An 11,584-nucleotide genomic window follows, 5' to 3' on the forward strand; every position below is an offset into this window, starting at 1 on the left:
CAGAAGCCGCCAGTCAGTTGGAGAAAGCTCCTGTCCCACTATTCCCATGCCCAGGCCATGCTGCATGTGCTCAGAGCTGGGCCTAAACTTTCCCACCCATTCCCTGTTTTGGAGGAGATCAGGAGAGCAGGACATGTGCCACCTCCTCAGCAGCTGCCAGAGCAGGATGCTCACAAGCCAACTGCTGTTTCCCAGCACCGGTATTCCCCCCGTGCCCAGAGATGAGCATCCACCTTGAGAGAGCCGTTGTGGCAGGGAGAGCTGATGGCCCCAGCTGATCTTCTGACCCCTCCTGAAAGGGTGTCTTCCACAGACCATCTGGTGCAGCAGGATGCCCAGGGACCAGATGGTAGCTGGCTCGCCATAGTACCAGCCACAGTGGGTCCATTCCGGGGGGCTGTAGGATGGTGTTCCTATGGAATACAGATGGAGTTCATCAGGGGGATGCTGCTGCTCCCAGAGCCTGGCCCCAGCATCCCTGGGCATGCGGGGGCTGCACCAGTGGCACGTGGGGTGACCTGCTGCTCTCTCACCAGCACCAGTGACTTGTTTACAAACTCAGGGTTGGAAAAAAAGCTACTAGTGTCGGAAGGGGGCAGCGGAAGCCGTGGCAAGGCCTGGCCATGACATCCAAAGGAAAAACCCACTCGGCGCCGGGGAAAAACCATGCCCTCATCCTCCCTGCCTGCATTGCCCCAAAAAACATTATGAAGCCAGGGCAAATAAGGCAGGCAGAGCAGCCCAAGCCCATTCTTGCCTGCACACCAAACTGGCTGCTGCACTGCTTCTAGCCCCCGCTTCTCTGCTACTCTCACCCACAGGTGTTTTTGTCGAGCTGCCTGCCCCAACCCCAGCGCCAGTCCTGGGCAGAGTGGCTGGCAAAGGCTGCCAGCAGGGCTGGAAGCTGGCCCCTCACACACCCCTGCTCAAAAGCCACCTGGCTGAAGACTCAGTGCCGTGTCTGGCAGCAAAAGGGAGAGTCCCTGCTGCCACACCCAGGCTGGGCCATGAGATGCTGGGACCGGGAGCACAGTCCTGCGTGGGCTCACCTGCAAATTGAGTGTATGCTGTCTTTTGCAGGTAGGTGCCACAGCCAAAGTCAATCAATTTGGCCTGCCCGGTAGCCAGGTCAACCAAGATGTTCTGGGGTTTGATGTCCCTGTGCAGGACCCCGCAGCTGGTGCAGTGCCGCACAGCTTCCAGGACCTGGCGGAACAGCTCCCGCGCCACCTCCTCGGACAGGAACCTCCGTGCCCGAATGAAATGCTGGAGGTCCTGACACCGCTCCGGGCGCTCCAGCACCATCACGATGTCGTTGGAGAGCTCCACCCACTCCAGCAGCTGGACCACACCAGGGAAGCCAGTGGAGACCCTGTCCAGCAGCACGATCTCCAGCGGTGCGCTGGTGCCGTTGGGCTGTGGGAGGACCACGATGCCGTCAGTGGGGCTGAGGCCCTGCCAGGGGTGGGGAAGCGCTCACCCTGCCCGGGATGTTCTGCACCCTCCAGTGGCCGCACGCCCGCTCTCCCTCGAGGCGTCCTGGCGGATTCCACCCTGCCGGGCCTCGGCTCGTCCCCGCCCGGCACGCCCCGGCTTCTCCCGCTGGCCCCCGCTCACTCACCAGCTCTCCCCAGTGCTGGACACGGTTCCGTGGCACCCTTTTGATGGCCACCTGCAAGGCAAGGGGAGCAGCGGGCTGAGCTCACCGCCCGCCCTGCCCAGCCCCATCCTCTTCCTCCTCCTCCGCCCTTCTCCTCCTCCTCCTGCACCCCCTCCTCCTGCGCCCGCCGCTCACCGGGGCGCCATCCGAAAGCCGCGTCGCCGCGAAGACAGTTCCGAAGCCGCCGCGCCCCAGCAGCGAACCCAGCCGGTACAGCTCCTGGAGGCCCTGCTGCGCCTTCCCTGCCGGAGAGACGCGGCTGTCAGCGCTCGGCCTGGGGCCAGGAACGGCCCCTGAGCGCCCCTCAACCACCCCAGGCCGGGCATCCCCAGGCGTTCGCTCCTGGGAAGGCGACACTGGCGGCTCGGGGCCGGCGGCCGCGCCGGCCAGCGGCGGAGCTCGGGCCGGGGAAGGCGCAGCGCAGGCGGCGGGAGCGGCCGCGCCGCGTGTGTCCGCGGGGCCCGGGAGGGGCCGGGGCCGGGCTCGGAACAGGCGGAGGCAAAGCGCGGCGATACTGTCCCTGGCCCAGGCACCGATCCCCGCCCAGCACCGCCATCGCCAGGACAGCCAGAGGCGGGCGGAGGCGAGAGCGCGGTGGGAGGCCCGGGGGCGGGGACGGGGCAGCCCCGCCCGGGGCCGGGGGCGGGCCGGGGGCATGGCCCGGCCCTGCAGGGGAGAGGGACACTGGGAGAGGAGGGGGACATCGGGACAGGGAGACTGGGCGCGGGTGTGGGACTGCAGGAGAGGGAGAGGAGAAGCAGGAGGGAGTCGCAAGAGGAGCTTTTTTTTTTTTTTGCTGCTGCTGCTGCTGCCGCTGCTGCCGCTGCTGCCGCTGCTGCCGCTGCTGCCGCTGCAACTGAAGCCCCGGGGCCGTTTTTCCCCGGGTCCGTTTGTCCGTTGCCCGCTCAGCCCCACGCCGAGCCCCGCGCGGCCCGGGGGCAGCCCCTGAGCCTTCCAAACACGGGAACTTTGCCCCGTTGAGCCAAGACCCAGAGCCTTGACTCCTGCACTGTGGCAGAGCAATCCCCTTGGCTGCTGCTGTGCATTGTCCCTGCTGAGGGTCACACACTGTCAGAGAACATTCCTTGAATGCAGAATTCGTACCTGGCCCAAGCACTGCACTTGCGTCTCCAGCATTGCTTTCCAAGAAAAACGGGGGTAGGCAAATTGTGTGTAGCTCATGGTATTTTACAGCGTCTAAAACTTGCCAAGTCATGGATCTTAGAGGTGAGATCCATTTGTAGTTAATGGAATGGAGAAGTAGTGCAAAATGGAAAAAGGGAGCATAGAAATAAATAGAGAAAACCATCTTGGATTGGTTCTTTCCATTTTTGTTTCATTTTTTAAAAGCTGTTTCAGCTTTCCCAGAATCTTCTCCACAGTCCTGTCTGCTCTTTCCAAGAACCCTTCCTGGAGAACGAGCTGCAGCTTCTGTCACTAAATGTCCTACCAACGGCAGCAAGTTTGTGAAGGAAAATAAAAAATGGTTTTACAAATATATTAACGGCAAAAGGAAGGCTAAAAACCGACCTTTGTTCTCTGCTGGATGTGGGAGGGAACTTAGGAACTGCAGATGAGGCGATGGCAGAAGTGCTTAACGCCTTCTTTGCCTCAGTCTTTAGTGGGAATATGGCTTGTCCTCAGGACAGCTGCCCTCCTGGGCTGGTAGATGGTGTCAGGGAATAGAATGGTGCCCCTGTTATCCAGGAGGAGGCAGCCAGAGAACTGCTGAGCCAAATCGATGTTCACAGATCTGTGGGCCCAAGTGGGATCCACCACAGGGTGATGAGGGAGCTGGCAGATGAGCTTGTGAAGCCGCTCTCCATCATTTACCAACAGTCCTGGCTCACTGGTGAGGATCCGGAGGACCGGAAACTGGCCAGTGTGACAGCCATTCACAAAAAGGGTGGGAAGGAGGAACTGGTAAATAGAGGCCAGTTAGCCTGACCTCAGTACCCGGTAAGGTCACGGAGCAGTTTATATTGAGTGTCATCATGCAGCACCTACAGGACGGCCAGGGTATCAGAGCCAGCCAGCACGGGTTTAGGAGGGGCAGGTGTTGTTTGACCAACCTGCCTCTTCTATGAACAGGTGACCTGCGTGGTGGATGTGGGACAGGCTTTGGATGTTGTCTGTTTGGACTTCAGCAAGGCCTTTGACACTGTCTCCCACAGCACACTCCTGGGAAAGCTGGCGGCCCACGGCTTGGACAGGAGCACTCTTTGCTGGGGAGGCAAAGGCAGAGGGTGGTGGGGAATGGCGCCGCATCCAGCTGGCAGCCGGTCACCAGTGGTGTTCCTCAGGGGTCTGTTCCTCGGGGCTCCTGGACTCAGCCCCAAATCCACCGGATAAAAAACCACCGAAATCCCTGCGGAGCTCTTGGTCTTCCTTCAGTTGTCTTCAAGTCTCCATGGCTTGTGCAGCTGCGTGGAATCAGTTCGGAATTCTCTTAAGGAGGAAGATATCAAAGCGCACCTCGTGATTTTTGGTTTTTTAATTGCAGGAGTATTTTTTTTATTTTTAATTTCATTGAAGAGTTGACTGAAGCATTCTTTAGGTGATCTTGGTTCTGAATGTCTCCTTAGGAGTTCTGAGCACAGCGAAGAATGAGCCCCTTGCAGGCTGACCCTGTTTGGACAACCTGCTTCTCACCCAACCTCACCACGTGTGACATCACCCACCTTGGACTGCGCTCCCAAAACATAAAAGAAAATTCAGCATTTTTTAATAAAAACAAACTTATGTAAATAATAAAATTAGAAATTTATTTTTCAGTTTTATAATAACATTTTTCTATATTTTATTACCTAATTTTTATATTGACATTAAAAAATCAATATATTTTTAGGAACAAAAAAAGCTATTGGTCATTGGTTCTAAGTAACACACTTCCCTTCATGAATTGCTTGACCACTACTGGCAATTGATTTCTTCTTCTTCATGCTGATTTGCTCTGTTTTTAGTCCTTTTGTCATCTTCTTTAGCATTTTCTCAGACAGGGTAAAAGGGGCCACTTTGGGGTTCATGGAGACATTTCTGGGGCACATTTGGGGCAGGGAATTTGGAGAGAACTTGAGGGTCTGGAGGACACATTTGGGAAGCGGGTGGACACTTGGAGGGGCACTTAGGGATTCTGTCGGACAATTCGGGGTCCAGGGGGGCACTTGGAGGTCAGGGAGGGGAATCCGGGGCCCTTCGGGGTCCGGGCGGGCACCTGGGGGGCTCTGAGGGGACTCTCTGTGGCGCAGGGGATGATGGGAGTTGTAGGCGCGGGTAGAACAGGGTTGAACGGCGCCGCGGAGCATCACGGGAGATGGAGGCGCAGCTCCAATGGCTGTCGGCGGGGCGCGGGGCATGATGGGAGATGGAGTCACGGCTGGAGTAGCGCTCCGAGTGCGCCGCGGAGCATGCTGGGAGCTGTAGTCCCGGAAGTGGCTCGAACGGGGCGTCTGGGGCTCCGGGAAGGCGCTTTGGGGACACTTTTGTGTCCGAGCCGGGGTTTGAGGTCCTCGGGGGGAACGTGTACGGCTCGGGAGCACTTGCGGGGAGCTTGGGGAGCTGTCACCGAGCTCTCTAGGGCGCGGGGCGGGGCAGGAGTTTTTAGGCGCAGAACCGTGTTCCGAGGGGCTCCGAGGCCAGGGGGGATGATTGGAGATGAATTCCCTGAAGTCGCTCTAAGGGGAATCTGTGGGGTCGGAGCGTTCAAGGGATCCGGGGACGCTTTGGGGGCGGGCGAATGGGCGCTGAGGGAACAGTTGGGGATCCTGGAGGGGCTGGGGGACACTTGTTCACTTCAACGTGTTTATTTACTTATGAAACATACGTATTGTATTTAAAACTTAATATTCCATAGGTATGGGTTCTATAGGCGTAGATATCAATTAGCCTAAGTGCAAAACCTAATATTCCATGTAAGAATGATGTTCTCTACTGTTAAAAGCAAAATTAACCAAAACAAACAAAAAGGAGAGGGTTAACCATTAATGAGAAAGGAACAGAAAAGGTTGTTATGCCACTGTAAACTTTCACTCTGAGTCTACATTTCAAATGATACAGGTGACCCATCTGAAGGAGGATTTCTCCTCAGGAGAAATGTCTTTCTAAAAGTTTCCTTTGTTGCCAGGAGCTGCCTCTGTGCCAGGAGCCCGGCCCAGCTCAGCAGCACAGAAACAGCACAAGGACTTGAACGACCCTCCCGTGGATTTGGTGTTTCCATTCAACTCTGTCCCTGAAAGAGTGTTCCAAAAACTTCTCAAGAGCTCAAAGGTAAATTAAAACACTGAAGTTTTTTGCCGTTTTAATGGGACACACAGAGAGACCCAATGGAGAAAGTGTCCCCAGGTTCCATCACTGCAGGCACTGGTGACAGGTGGGGACAGACAAGGCAAAGGTGTCTCTGGTGCTGAGCAAACCTGGATGTGTTCCATGAATCCAAAAGGCCAAGGCCTGAGCCCCGGCCCCTGGCAAGGCAGGGATCTGTGGGGCAGGGATCTGTGGGGCAGGGAACTGTGGGTCAGGGCTCTGTGGGTCACAGATCCGTGGGTCAGGGCTCTGTGGGTCAGGGCTCAGCCGTGGGTCAGGGCTCTGTGGGTCCGGGATCTGTGGGTCCGGGCTCTGTGGGTCAGGGCTCAGCCGTGGGTCACAGATCCGTGGGTCAGGGCTCAGCCGTGGGGCTCACCGTGGCAGGGGTTGCTCAGGAGGTCACTCGGGGGGCGCCGGATCCTGTGGGGCGGCTCCAGCGGCTCCTGTGGGGCAGAGACGGGGGCGGGACAATCTGTGGGGCAGGAGCCATCTGGGGGGCGGGGATGGGATCTGTGGGGCGGGATTTGGGATTCGGGATCTATGGGGCAGAGGGGGGATCCCTCAAAATTCCCACAAAAATCCCCAAATTTCCCAAAAACTCCAGATTTCCCCCCCAAAAAATTCCAATTTTTTCCTCGAAAAAATTCCCAAAATTTTCCCCCAGAATTCCCAAAATTTCCCAATTTTTCCCAATTTTTCCCAATTTTTTCCCAATTTTCCCCCATTTTTCCCAATTTTTTCCCAATTTTCCCCCATTTTTCTCAATTTTTCCCAATTTTTTTTAATATTCCGCACGTTTCCCACAGAATCCTCAAAAAATTCCCCCAAAATTCCCCAAAATTTTCCACAAAAAGTCCCAAATCTTTCAAATCCCCCCAAATGTTCCCAATTTTTTTCCAATTTTCCCAAATTTTGGGGTTTTTCCCCCAAATTTCCCCAAAAATCCCCCTAAAAACGACCCCAAACCATCAAAAAATCCCAAAATTTTCCTGATTTTCCCACAAAATCCCCTAAAAATTCCCCCCAAAATCCCCAAATTCCCAATTTTCACCCCAAATCTCCCAAAATTTCCCCAAAATTCTCCCAGATTTCCCAAATCCTCCATTTTCCCCCCAGAATTCCCCTAAAAACGACCCCCAAAATCCCAAATTTCCCCCAAATTCTCAAATTTTCACCCCAAATTTCGGGGTTTTCCCCCCAAAACTTTCCGACCTCGAGGGCCACCGGTGGGCGCTCTGCGGGGAGAGAATTTGCCAGATTTTGGGAAAATTTGGGGGAATTTTGGGGAGTTTTGAAGGAATTTTGGGAGAATTTTGAGGATTTGGGGTCATTTTGGGGCAAATTTGGGGGAATATTTTGGGAAATTTGGGAGAATTTGGGGGAAATTTCAGGTAATTTGGAAAAAATTGGGGGGAAATTTTGGGGGATTTTGGGAGGAATTTGGGAAAAAAATTGGGACTTTTTGGGGGAAATTTGGGGGGTTTTTTCCGGAAATTTTGGGGTTATTTGGGGGAATTTTGGGAAAATTTGGGAATTTTAGGGGGAAATTCGGGGGATTCAGAGGAATTCGGAGAAGGAATGGTGAAATCCTGGGAATTTTTGGACCATTTTGGGTCATATCGGGAGAAATTTTGGTTGATTTGGGAGGGAAATTTGGGAATTTTGGGGGACTATTTGGGACTTTTGAGGAAATTTTGGGAATTTTTTTTGATTTTGGCTAAATTTGGGAGAATTTGGAGGATTTTTGAAAAAATTTTGAGAATTTTGGGGAATTTGGGGGGATTTTTGACAAAATTTTGGGAAATTTTTTTGGATTTTGGTAAAATTTGGGGAATTTTTGAGGAAATTTTGGGAATTTTTGTGGGCTGTTTTTGGGGGGAAATTCAGGAGAATTTTGGTCGATTTTGGGGGGATTTGGGGACAATTTTGGGGGAGATATTTGGGGAATTTTGAAGAATTTTGAGGGATTTTTGAAGAAATTTTGGGAATTTTTGGGGGGATTTTGGTAAAATTTGGGGATTATTTGGGACTTTTGAGGAAATTTTGGGAATTTTTTTAGATTTTGGGGAAATTTGAGGGGAATTTTGGGGATTTTTGGGGAAATTTGGGGCGGATTTTTGGGGGGGGAAATTCGGGACAATTTTGGGGTCATTTGGGGCCTCGGTGTATCCCGTCGTGCCCCGCGGCGCCGCTTTGCTCCTCGGCGTACAAATGACGTCACCCGCGTTTATTTCGCCTCTCATTTGCATAAATTTACATAAGGCTGGCGCCTCGGTGAGGTGGGCGGGGTCAGAGCCACGCCCAGGTGCCTCCCAGTACAAACCAGTAACTCCCAGGCCCCGTGGTCAGTGACGTCATTCGCATTTATTTGTGCTCCCATTTACATAAATTTGCATATCGGCGCAGTGGGCGGGGTCAGAGCCGTGTTGGCCCCTCGCACTCCCTCCCAGTACAACCCAGTAACCCCCAGGCCCCGCCCAGTTTGCCCCGCCCTTGTTGTCACTCCATATAAGGGAATGGGGCATGGCCTGACGAGGGGCGTGGTCAGTTCACCTTTTGGGGGGGCAAAGGTTACACCACGCCCAGAAACCCCGAAACCAGTTTAAACCAGTATAAACCAGTAACCCCCAAACCCACTCCCAGTCCATCCCAGTATAAACCAGTGACCCCAGACCCACTCCCAGTTCATCCCAGTATAAACCAGTGACCCCAAACCCACTCCCAGTCCATCCCAGTATGAACCAGTGACCCCAAACCCACTCCCAGTCCATCCCAGTATAAACCAGTGACCCCAAACCCACTCCCAGTCCATCCCAGTATAAACCAGTGACCCCAAACCCACTCCCAGTTCATCCCAGTATAAACCAGTGACCCCAAACCCACTCCCAGTTCATCCCAGTATAAACCAGTGACCCCAAACCCACTCCCAGTTCATCCCAGTATAAACCAGTGACCCCAAACCCACTCCCAGTTCTTTCCAGTATAAACCAGTGCCCCTCAGTCCCCGTCCCAGTGCCCTCACCTGTCCGTACTGGTTTGAACTGGGATCTCTCGATGCTCGGTGGCCTCCAGGGAGTGCCTCAGCACCAGGGCCTGGCGCTGGGGGACCCTGGGAGTTACTGGTTTATACTGGTTTGTACTGGTTTGTACTGGGTTATACTGGTTTGTACTGGTTTGGGGGTTTTCCTTACTGGTTTGTACGGGGAGGGGGTTTAGGGGTCACTGGGATGAAGTGGGATGAACTGGGAAGGGATTTGGGGTGACTGATTTGTACTGGTTTATACTGGTTTGGGGTTTTTCTTTACTGGTTTGTACTGGTTTGTACTGGGAGGGGGTTTGGGGTTTTTTGGGATTTTTGGGGAGAATTTTGGGGATTTTGGGGCATCAAAAATCCCAATTTTGAGTCGGAATTTTGGGTGAATTTGGGGGATTTTGGGGCTTTAAAAATCCAAATTTTTAGTGGGAATTTTGGGGTGAATTTTGGGGGTTTTGGGGCTCCTAAAAATTCCAATTTTTGGGTGAATTTTGGGGATTTCCCAATTTTTAGTGGGAATTTTGGGGTCATTTTTGGGGATTTGCGGGCTCCAAAAATCTCAATTTTAGTGGGAATTTTCGGGGATTTTGGGTGGGAATTTTGGGGTGAATTTGGGTAATTTTGGGGCTTCAAAAATCCCATTTTTCAATCAGAATTTTGGGGTCATTTTTTGGGATTTTGGAGGTCTGAAATCCTGATTTTTGTGGCGAATTTTTGGGTCATTTTTTGGGATTTGGGGGCTCTGAAATCCCGATTTTTAATGGGAATTTTTGGGGTCATTTTTGGGGCATTTTGAGTGAATTTTGGGGGATTTTGGGGCTCTAAAAGTTCCAAATTTTAGTGGGAATTTTGGGGTGAAATTAGGGGATTTTGGGACTTTAAAAATTCCATATTTTGGGTGAATTTTTGAGATTTTTGGGGCTCTAAAAATCTCAATTTTTAGTGGGAATTTTGGGTTTTTTGAGAAATTTTAGTTGGGAATTTTGGGGATTTTGGGGCTTTAAAAATTCCCCCTTTCAGCAGGAAATTTTGGGGTGAATTTTGGGGATTTTTGGGCTCTAAAAAATCTCAATTTTAGTGGGAAATTTGGGTGGGAATTTTGGGGTGAATTTGAGGGATTTTGGGGCTTAAAAAATCTCAGTTTTCAGTCGGGATTTTGGGGTAATTTTTTTGGATTTTGGGGCTCTGAAGTCCCGATATTTAGTGGGAACTTTTGGGGTCATTTTGGGGGCATTTTGGGTGAATTTTTGGGGATTTTGGGGCTCTAAAAATCCCAATTTTTAGTGGAAATTTTGGCGTTTTTTGAGGGATTTTAGGTGGGAATTTTGGGGTGAATTTTTGGGGGGATTTTGGGGCTCTGAAAATCCCAATTTTTAGTGGGAATTTTGGGGTGGATTTTGGGGATTTTGGGGCATTAAAAATCCTAATTTTTAGTGGGAATTTTTGGAGTAAATTTTTGGGATTTTGGGTGGAAATTTTGGGGTGAATTTTGGGGATTTTGGGGCTTTAAAAATTCCAATTTTTGGGTGAATTTTTGGGATTCTTTGGGCTCTAAAAATCCCAATTTTTAGTGGGAATTTTGGGGTCATTTTTGGGGATTTTGGGGCTCCAAAAATCCCAATTTTTAGTGGGAATTTTGGGGTTTTTTGAGGGACTTTAGGTGGGAATTTTGGGGTGAATTTGGGGGATTTTGAGGCTTAAAAAATCTCCGTTTTCAGTGGAAATTTTGGGGTCATTTTTAGGGATTTTGGGGGGAAATTTTGGGGTGAATTTAGGGGATTTTTGGGCTTTAAAAATCTCAAATTTTGGGGGGAATTTTGGAGTAAATTTTTGGGATATTGGGTGGAAATTTTGGGGTGAATTTAGGGGATTTTGGGGCTTTAAAAATTTGTTCTGGGTTGAAGTATATTCTATCACCATCTTCATGAACTGTTGAAACCAGGTGAGGCAGTGCTCCCTGCCTCCTCCACTCTGGCTTATCTTCTGTTAATGGGCCCATCAACACCTTTGCTGCACAGCTCACAGATAACAACCTCCTGGACTACCTCCTGTTAATGGGCCCATCAGGCCTTATCACATGACTCACCATCCCATTGTGAGATGCTCCGCCCAGAGGGAGAAACCAAGCATTCCAGCCTGGATATAAGCTGAGACTCTGAACACCAGAGGGGCGCTTACCCACTGGATTCCCAGAGGACCCGAGCTACCAGACCTTTCTACAGGATCACTGCTTCAGGAAGACCACCTCATCTGGACTGCTTCCATCACTCCGCTCAGGTTGTCCTCTGACTCTTTCAGTGGTCTTTTGTATTATTGCATCTATTTTATTTTACTTTCTTTCCTTTTTTTCTATTAAATTGTATCTCTGACTTGGAGCCTCTCATTTGTTTTGCTTTCAAAACACTACATACTGTTTTCGTTTGTTATTAATTCTGTAGTTGTTTGGTGAGGGGGTTTTTTGTGTTTGTTTGCTTTGTATTACATACTAGTAAAGAATTGCTATTCCTATTTCCCAAATCTTTTCCAAAGAGCCTCTGATTGTAATTTTACCTGGCAGATACCTGTCTTCCCAAACCAAGACAGTACTT

General features: G+C 51.3%; 1 long non-coding RNA gene across 1 annotated transcript; it reads left to right on the forward strand.

Annotated features, from left to right (window-relative positions):
* Window positions 1-5,097: 5,097 nt before the first annotated feature.
* On the forward strand, window positions 5,098-11,365 carry LOC136304533 (uncharacterized). The gene is made up of 3 exons (XR_010724638.1): window positions 5,098-5,182; window positions 5,784-5,926; window positions 10,939-11,365. It is a non-coding gene; the product is annotated as an uncharacterized lncRNA (long non-coding RNA).
* Window positions 11,366-11,584: the final 219 nt, after the last annotated feature.

The sequence above is a fragment of the Chamaea fasciata genome, unplaced genomic scaffold (assembly GCF_029207755.1).
Source record: "Chamaea fasciata isolate MVZ Bird 193981 ecotype frontalis unplaced genomic scaffold, bChaFas1.0.hap1 SCAF_114, whole genome shotgun sequence".
Classification (NCBI taxonomy): Eukaryota; Metazoa; Chordata; class Aves; order Passeriformes; family Sylviidae; genus Chamaea; species Chamaea fasciata.